We start from the raw sequence: 9,087 nt of genomic DNA on the forward strand, positions 1-9,087 counted from the left end.
GTTTGGCTTCTTTATCCATGAAAAGATAGGTTTTATATGGGCTTTAGGGGAAAAGCAAAAATAGGGTTTTTCTTACACAGTAGGAAGGTTAAAGAGTTTAGATTTTGTTAAGTTCCACGGGAGGGCGGACTCCCCTGCTTGCCTGTGGGAAGATAAGAGTGCGCATTGTGTGTGTGTGTGCGTGTGTGTGATTTGACTGAGAGTGATCTCCTTTGAACTCTCCTTTGTGTAAAATACACGGGACTGTAAACCGTGGCTTTGTGTGGACGAAAGCAGGGATTCTCCGTTTCCTCCACACATCGAACATTTAAACACTGTCCTGTGCATAAAGTCAAAACTGAAATTTAGAAAATAAACCATGGGGACAGCGAATAGCAAACAAAAACCGCTACCCCGACATGAATTAAAATGCAAAGATTGGAAATTGATGGAAGAAGTTGACCCCGAAAATGTAAAATATCTTGACAAATGCATATTTTGGACAGAGGGGGTTGCATTATGCGACGTGGCGGTGGCGAAGCTCTCCGCACTTCAGTTGCTCCCCCCACCCTTGTTATCAGCTGGGAAGATTGTCATGTCTATGTTGTGGGCCCGTGTGTTTGTTTCTGTGTATGTTTGTGTTTGTGTATCAGTTCGTTATAAAGGTTGGAATTGCGTTAAATTGGTGCACGAAAACGGTGTGCTAGACAATGGTTCATCAAATTTGCATTGTTAAATGTAAAAATTAGAAATGATAGAATAATCTGAGGGTTGTGGTCAGAAACTCGTCCAACGAGGAGAGTGCCCAGCCCTCATAAAAATGTGAGAGTAGGAGAGAACATACATTGTAGTATTGGATAAAATTAAATTATTGATTCGTTATGACATAAGACTATACAAGGACACATGTAGGGACAAGTCAAAGATTTGAATCACTTAGAGTTAAAAACAACATTGCAAGGGGGGCGCTTTTTATCAAAAGAACACCAAGTAAAGTATTAAGTAGTGGGCATTCGTGATTGGGATTGAATTAAGGATAAAATTAGGTCAATGATTAGAAATCAATGGTGCTCTACACAATAAGGCTTAAATTTTAATGGGGAAATATTTGGAGTACGTTGTTGGTTTACATAGGTCATGGGCCTAGTTTATTTGGTTTTGTTTGTGGTTTGGGGTTATTTTGTTTATTGTTAAGGTGTTCCTTGTTATTCTCTTATCCCCTGCGTTGCAAATGTCTTCTTGATGCAGATAGGTTAACAGGCTGGGACTTTAGTGAGGAGATAATTTGTCGATTGATGGGGGTTAGTAATTGTCCAAATTCTAGTCACATGTTTTGAGGGACCACAGCAACAACATTATATTTAATTTCCAGGCCATTATTTGGTATGATATGACAGTGTCTAGCTAAGTAGACTGTTCTAAAAAAAGAAAGAAATGTGAGGGTGAAGGAGGAGGTTTGATTTGTAATCTGACATTTGGGTCCCATTTTTGAAGAGCATAGATTGTTTTTGTTTGTTTATTTTTTAAGTTATGTTTAACAGTTTATCTTGGTGCAGTAAGGATATAGACATTTTGCAAGACTTAAAATTAAAAATTAAAAAGCAAAATTACATTCTCATTTTCCCAGATGTGAGGGAAATTGAAAGATAAGGAAGACAAAGAAAAGATAAAAAAAAGAACTTGCTGTTGCACAGACAGGAAGATGATGACACAGTGTCAGCGCGAGCTCGCTTAAGAACCGCAGCTGGGAATGTGATGAATGAAAATGAGAAAAATGATCAAATTGCAGAGACAGATGTTGTGGCACGGCAAAGCGAACCATCCTTTCCGTCTTTTTACCCCAAATTAAACAACTCATTGCTTCCTATAATTTGAGAGGTGATGAAGTACAACAGGTTTTCATGGCATCCTTAATCAAACATTGGGCAAGCGTTAAAGACACCTGGAGTCCTTTTGATCTCCAGGGCCGTCCATTGGAATATAACGGGGTGCCATTACAAATCCAAATTGACCAACTATTGCAGGATAAAAATAAAATTTCAACGTAGAGCAAATTACACAGAAATTGGCCGGACTAAACAAAAACAAGATAAGTTGTTTGAAGACTTTAGACACAGACCAGAAAGAGTGTTCAACTGATGTCTATGATCAACAACTCAAAAATGCTCTACATGCAAATTTGCGACCAGTATTATGTCGACAACGAATAAATTCGACAATTTTTTTCCCTATAAAATGGTGCCGTTTGGGTTTGAAGTACATAGTCGCTTCAAAGGAGGAAAAGCATGATTTAAGATACGCGATTGATCAATGGGAAGACCCTTGTGCCAGGGGTGTCAAACTCATTTGTTCGCGGGCCGAGGTTTAGTCATGGCTTCTTTTGGAGGGCCGGTATGACTGTCATACCCGAGTAGATGTGTGAGCGCCTCATATTGTGGGGGCTGCGGAACAAGCTGACGAGTACCTCGCTTTCAAATCAGACAAGTAAAAACTGGTCTGATATTTGAAATTTAACATATTACTAAAAGTGAAGATAATTTGCGATTCGAGTGATGGCGCATGTATATGAAGCACAATTTGACACCTGTGCCTTATACAAAGGTAAAGTTGGATTGGAATTTGATGAAACGGATATGGACATCCACATATTCCATTAGAGTTTAAATTGCTTGCAATTTAATTGCGATTTAATTAACACCTGTGTGATTGATTGATTGATTGATTGATTGATTGATTGATTGATTGATTGATTGATTGATTGATTGGTTGATTGATTGATTGAGCGAGCGAGCGAGCGAGCGAGTGAGTGAGTGAGTGAGTGAGTGAGTGAGTGAGTGACTTTTCTGTCGCCTGCGCGTCATCTTTCTTGCATGGCTACGTTGCTGTCTCAGCCACATCTGACCGTTGAAAGATGCACGACACTCAATCCTGCCACTCTCATTCCCCTTCCTGGCGACGGCGAATTCCATGATTGTGTCGATGCTGCCCAACAAGTTGCTAAGGCTCGACCTGATTTGGAAGATACGCCTCTGCCAGATGGTCATGTGTTTTTTGTGATGGGTCTTCTAAGAAAAATGAATCTGGTGTGACCCTTACTGGGTATGCCATTGTTACTGCCGACATGGTTTTGGAGGCTGCTAAACTGCCATCCAATATGTCTGCACAGGCCGCTGAGCTCATTGCTTTGACTGGGGCCTGCAAATTGTTTGTAAACAAATCCGTCACTATCTGGACTGATAGTCAGTATGCTTTTGCTACAGTACACGTGTTTGCTCAGCAGTGGAGCAACCGTGGCATGATAACTTCTGCAGGGAAGCCCGTCGCCCATTCCACATTACTGACTCAATTTTTGGACGCTGTCCAGCTACCTTTAAAGGTAGCGGTTTGCAAGTATGCTGCTCACACTGCGTGCTCTGATCCTGTTTCTCTCGGTAATGCTTTTGCTGACAAATCCGCGAAGGCCGCTGCGAAGGCCTGCTCCGTGTCCTCTTGTCTCTCACAGCTCATGATTCGATGTCACACATCTCCCCTGATGTGTTGCTTGACATGCAATCTCAGAGCCCCTCCCAGGAACGGCTCTCTTGGGAAAAACGGGGTGCAACTAAAAACGCTGTTGGTCATTTTGTGTGACCTTTGGGCAAGCCTGTCTTGCCTCGTAACTTGTTCAAATGGGCTGCTATTTCGAGTCATGGGGTCACCCATGTCTCGACGGGGGGTATGGTGAAACAAGTTGAAGCTATTTATACAACATACGGCTTTGCAGCTTTTTCAAAACAATTTTGCAGAGCGTGTTTGATCTGTGCTAAACATAACCCACAAGGCAATTTAAGACCTCAGAGAGGGAAATTCCCGACTCCATTGTATCCATTTCAGACAATACATATGGATTATATCCAATTACATAAATGTGAAGGGAAAGAATATTGTTTGGTCATAATAGACGCATTTTCTAAATGGGTAGAAATATTTCCTACCAAACATGCTGATGCACTCACAGTGGCAAAGGCCTTATGCAAAGACATCATTCCAAGATACGGTATTCCAGAAAAAATTTACAGCGACAATGGTCCACATTTTGTAAATCAGATAGTGCATAACATTGGGAGAATGTTCCACATAAATCTAAAGAACCATTGTTCCTATCGTTCACAATCAGTTGTTGAGAGATCTAACGCGACTATAAAAAACAGATTAAAGAAATGTATGGAAGAAACCAAACGACCATGGACTCAGTGCTTAGACCTGGTCAAAATGTACATAAATATTACAAGTGCAACAGGGCTAACTCCCTATGAAACAATGTTTGGAAGGCCTTACAGGCTTCCTCAGTTCAAGACCACATGGGAGATCCCCGAGGAAGCCACGTTAGCTGATTACATGAGAAAAATGTTGGAACGTCAAAAGAATCTAACCAATAACACTGATGATGAACCCATTTCTCCGCAGAAAGACCCCAAAGTGGTACCGGGAGACTGGGTCTTGATCAAGAGTATCAAGAGGAAGAATTGGCATTCACCCAAGTGGGAAGGTCCTTTTTGGTACTACTCACGACACCTAATGCTTTGAAAATAGCCGAACGCAACACGTGGATTGATTTATCTCATTGTAAAAAGGTGATCTCTGCAGACCCAACCTAAGTACGGAAGGTGAGCAAAGTCTGGTAATAGTGCCTGATCCTGGTGCCAAGATCCAGGGTTGACACGAAAGCTAGCAGAAGCCAATTTCCAAGACACCAACCCGAAGCTCAGGGTGTTGACTCTGAGGAGATCCAAAATATGAGCATTAGAGAGTCATTTGGTGAGTGCTTTAATCGGGCTGTAGCCTGCGCTAAGTCTGCCATGTGTTTTTGGTTGCTTTTGCTGGTTTGTGTTACCATTGTGTTTTTTTCGGGGGTTATTTTATTTGGAGGGATAGAGTACCATGAGCCTCGAACATTCTTTTCTCAGGCAGCTACCAACGCTAATTCTAATTGATATGGCTCATGGGGGAAAAAATTGCTAGACATAAGCGCGACACTAAATCCCCTTTTGATCAGGTTGTTTGTATTCCAGGAACCGTCTGCGTTCCAACTTGCGTACCATGGCTTTTGTCTTGGACTTACAATAAGTCATTAATGTTTACTGTGGCTCCTAATACATCTTCTTCTATTATTTTACCTATGAAGAGTTTGAAAGGTTTCGAAATGGTCACCCCGCTCTCTGGTTCCAGTGAAGAGGCTGTGTTCTTTGCTAAACGAGTGACTTTGAAAAATCAGGGCAAAAGCCTCCTTTTGTCTCTTACACTCGCTGATGGTCAAATTCTTCCTCCAAATGCCACCTTGTTTAACACTTCTTGTTGGGGTTTTCAACTGTGGGCTTGGTCCTCTGGAATCGATCCTCGCTTTCCTATTGCTATTTGCCTTAATAAAACAATGTCGATCGCTGACCGTCCCGTTACAAATGATTACACCCTGTCAGCAGGAGCATAAATCACAAGTATGCTCCTCACTGATGTAGACGGCTATTTTGTAGCCTCCACAGGAATAAGCGGTCAAACCAACAACTGGCTTCTTCTGGCTGAGCGGGCCGCGAAGATGGCTAACACCAGTTGCATTGCATGCATGGGTCCAAGACCTCTTTTGAAAATCATACCTGCGAATATAGGTCCTAAGTGTGCTGTTACTTTAATGTAAAACTCATCCATTTCACCCACTCATGATTGTTTTAAATGTGATAAGGTTTACCCTGTTGCCTCTATGACAAAATATAAACCCCTTTTTTCGTCCGATGTAGCTAAGGGTAATTTTACATGTATTAGATTACCTGGTACCGGTGAGAAGCTCGGCGCCCTACCTCCTCTATGGTGTGGGTCCATGACCAATGTCACTGCCCCTTTTTTGCCCATTGCTCGTGGTGATGTTTGGTTTTGGTGTAATAGTAACAAACTTATATATACATATATACATACATACATACACACACACACACACACACACACACACACACACACACACACACACACACACACACACACACACACACACACACACACACATACATATATATGACTCGCCAACAGCTTCTTTCACCAGGCTGTTAGGACCCTGAACTCGCTACCCCCTTCTGCGTAGCGTGCGGCACTGTTGCGCTACTTTCTGGAATGTCTGCTGTACGCGCACTTGCTCCTTTTTTGCTCCTCTTATTTATTTATTGTGTTATTTATTCATTATTTATTCAGCACGCTGTTGTTATACTTGTTTACTTGTGTCTGTTGTGGGTCATGTCTTGTCACCGTGGGATAGGGGGGAACGAAATTTCGGTTTCTTTGTGTGTCTTTGGCATGTGGAGAAGGCGAACGAGACAAGTCAGTGACGCAACTTCCTGTTCAGTCTGTGCGTGTGTGGGGGGGGGGACGATTTGTTGAACGATTCGTTTGAACGAATTTTTTGAATGAACTGATTCTAAAGATTCAGTTCACTTAAAAGAACTGGAATGCACATCACTAGTTGCTGTGTGCTTTTACTAACAGTGACACTATGACGGCTGTGGTGCGTGTTCGGTCCGATGGAAATCAGAGCATGTAGTTCAACGGGAGAACCTGGATTGTTCATTTTTCACCAACGTAAAATACACAATCAAGTCGAGACACCTCGACTGTGATAGCCACTCAGCCGCTGTCAGAACAGCAGAGCATCTTTAAAAGTGACTTTGTTCTTAATGTCGCAATATTTTATAGAGCTAGTCTAAAACAGTAAACAAAGCCATATTGATTCTTTTGAATTTTGATCACAATCACTTTCAATAGTTTATTCCTTACACTGTCTAAAAACTTTTTTCAAAAACTGTCACTTTCATTTACAAAAGAAATACAATTTAAAGAATATTTAGTAATTTTATTAAATTATTTGACTCTCCATACATATATAGGAATATAACTTTATGTCTTTTGTTGTAATATAACTGATTTCAATATAGAAGCTGGTGTAACATTTAACAGATTTTTGTTGGTGGTGTGCCTCGAGATTTTTTCCAATGAAAAGGTGTGCCGTGAATGAAAAAAGGTTGGGAAACACTGCTTTGTAGTACCCCTGTTAGGGTTTTTCAAATTATCCTTATCGTATGATTATGTTGGAAAGCAACCGGTAATAAATAACCTACCTTGTCTCATCCTACACAAGGTCGTAAAACATCCCCTGATATGTTTTGACTAGAGCACAAGGGCTTCCTTTTCAGTCTACTCTTACCCCCACTCTTTCTCTTAATAAATATGCCTTTGCAGTTGGGAGAGGCTCCAGATTTCATTCCTGTAGCGAGTGATCTCTCCACCTGCAGGTGTCTAAAAGAACTTGCTTGTCTCCCGTGTGGTTCTTGCAAAATAAGTTGGAGTGAGCAAATCTCTAACATTTTGGTGCCGAAACCCGGGACCTCTCATACCCATCATCTGGCTGACGGAGGACGAAGCGCTGTACACCATCGACGGGCCAGCGTCCACTAGCCGGACCTGGTAAAGAAAGACCTGGGAAGGAAATTCTTCGCTGGGCCAGCATCTTAGGTCTGCCTTCGTCTGACAGAGGTGGATTGACGGGACCCGGCAGTGCAACGAACCAGGGGACAAGTAAGTTAAAGGCCTGAAGTTGTGTTGTGTTGTTAAACGCGTAACACGTAGAGGTGCACGAGAGCCAGCTTGGGTTCAAGTCCCAGTGGAAGAAACAGGCTAAGAAAGGCAGAGCTTCTTTTTCGTTCATCGAAGAAGTGTGTAGACTCTTCTTTGTCTGTTTTTCCGAGCTGAGGGATCTGGCTTGGGTTAGAGTCCCAGTGGAAGGAACGTGCTAAGAAACACGGAGCTTCTTTTTTGTTAATCAAAGAAGGGCGTAGATTTTTCTTTGTATGTTTTTCCAAGCCAAAGAACAGCTTGGGTTCAAGTCCCAGTGGAAGAAACGGGCTAAGAAAAACAGAGCTTCTTTTTCTTAATTGAAGAAGGGCGTAGATTTTTTCTTTTGTCCGTTTTTCCAAAGCTGTTTGGGAGGGTTTTACACCCATCCCTGGATAGGCCTGGAAAAAAAAAAGCGCTGGAGTTTGTGTGATTGAGTGTGTAACTGGTAGGATACATTGACTAAATAGCAGTTCTAGCATTGATCCACGGCAATAATACAGGCTAGTAATTTGTTGAAAGGTCGATTTAAACCTGCATTGAGGATCCTCAAAGAGTCAAAGAAATAAATAAGTAATAATAATAATAATAATAATAATAACATTTTTGAGAAAAAGAAATTGTATAACCTAAAATTACTAGAATTAAGATGGGAAATAAAAACGGTAAATCTCTACCTCTTGACGGAGATGAGAAGTACATGGTGAGTAGATTTCTTAATTGTATGCAATATATGCCGAAGTGGAAGAAAAAGTATGGAGTAGAAGGGAAGTTGAGAGTTGAAGTGTGGAAGATAGTAGTTGATGTTTTAGAAGAGAGTGTGGATAAAAAGAAAAATGGACTGAAAAAGAAAAGAAAAGAGAGAGAATTGGATTGTGCTAAAATGTGGTTGAAAACTTCACAAGAGAGAAAAGAACAAATCCAAAAGACAAAAGATAGAAAGATGAAAGGTGATGAGGCTGAGACTATGTTTGTCAGGCCGGAAGACAATGAGGCCGCAGTGCGCAGCCGAAACTGAAGGCGCAGCTCAAGCAGAGGAGCAAGAGGGGCCTTCCGGTCGTACGCAAAACTTGTATCCAAGCTTAACAAACCTGCAGCCCCCCCCCCCCCCCCCCATATAACAGCAAAAGAAGTCAGGGTCACATTATTAGAAGTCCTGTACGAACAAGAAGTTTGACCACTGCTGCTAAATTTTCTCAAAATGTAGACAATGTTGATGTGTGCCCAATGATACAGGTGCCAAACCCTATTGTAGGCGAAGGCCAACCCCCACATACATATGTTTTCCGGCCATGGACTCTGGAAGAGGCAAGAAAAGCAGTTGAAGGGGTTACCCCTGTTGCTGAAGACCCAGATATATGGGCAGAGGACATGGCTGGAATTATACATTCCTATAGACTGAATGGACATGAGGCAGGAGAAGCTGCAATGTCCTCCTTGGGAAAAGACTGGGCAAAGGTTAGAGGAAATTATACAGGT

Source organism: Syngnathus scovelli, chromosome 7 (genome assembly GCF_024217435.2).
Source record: "Syngnathus scovelli strain Florida chromosome 7, RoL_Ssco_1.2, whole genome shotgun sequence".
NCBI lineage: Eukaryota > Metazoa > Chordata > Actinopteri > Syngnathiformes > Syngnathidae > Syngnathus > Syngnathus scovelli.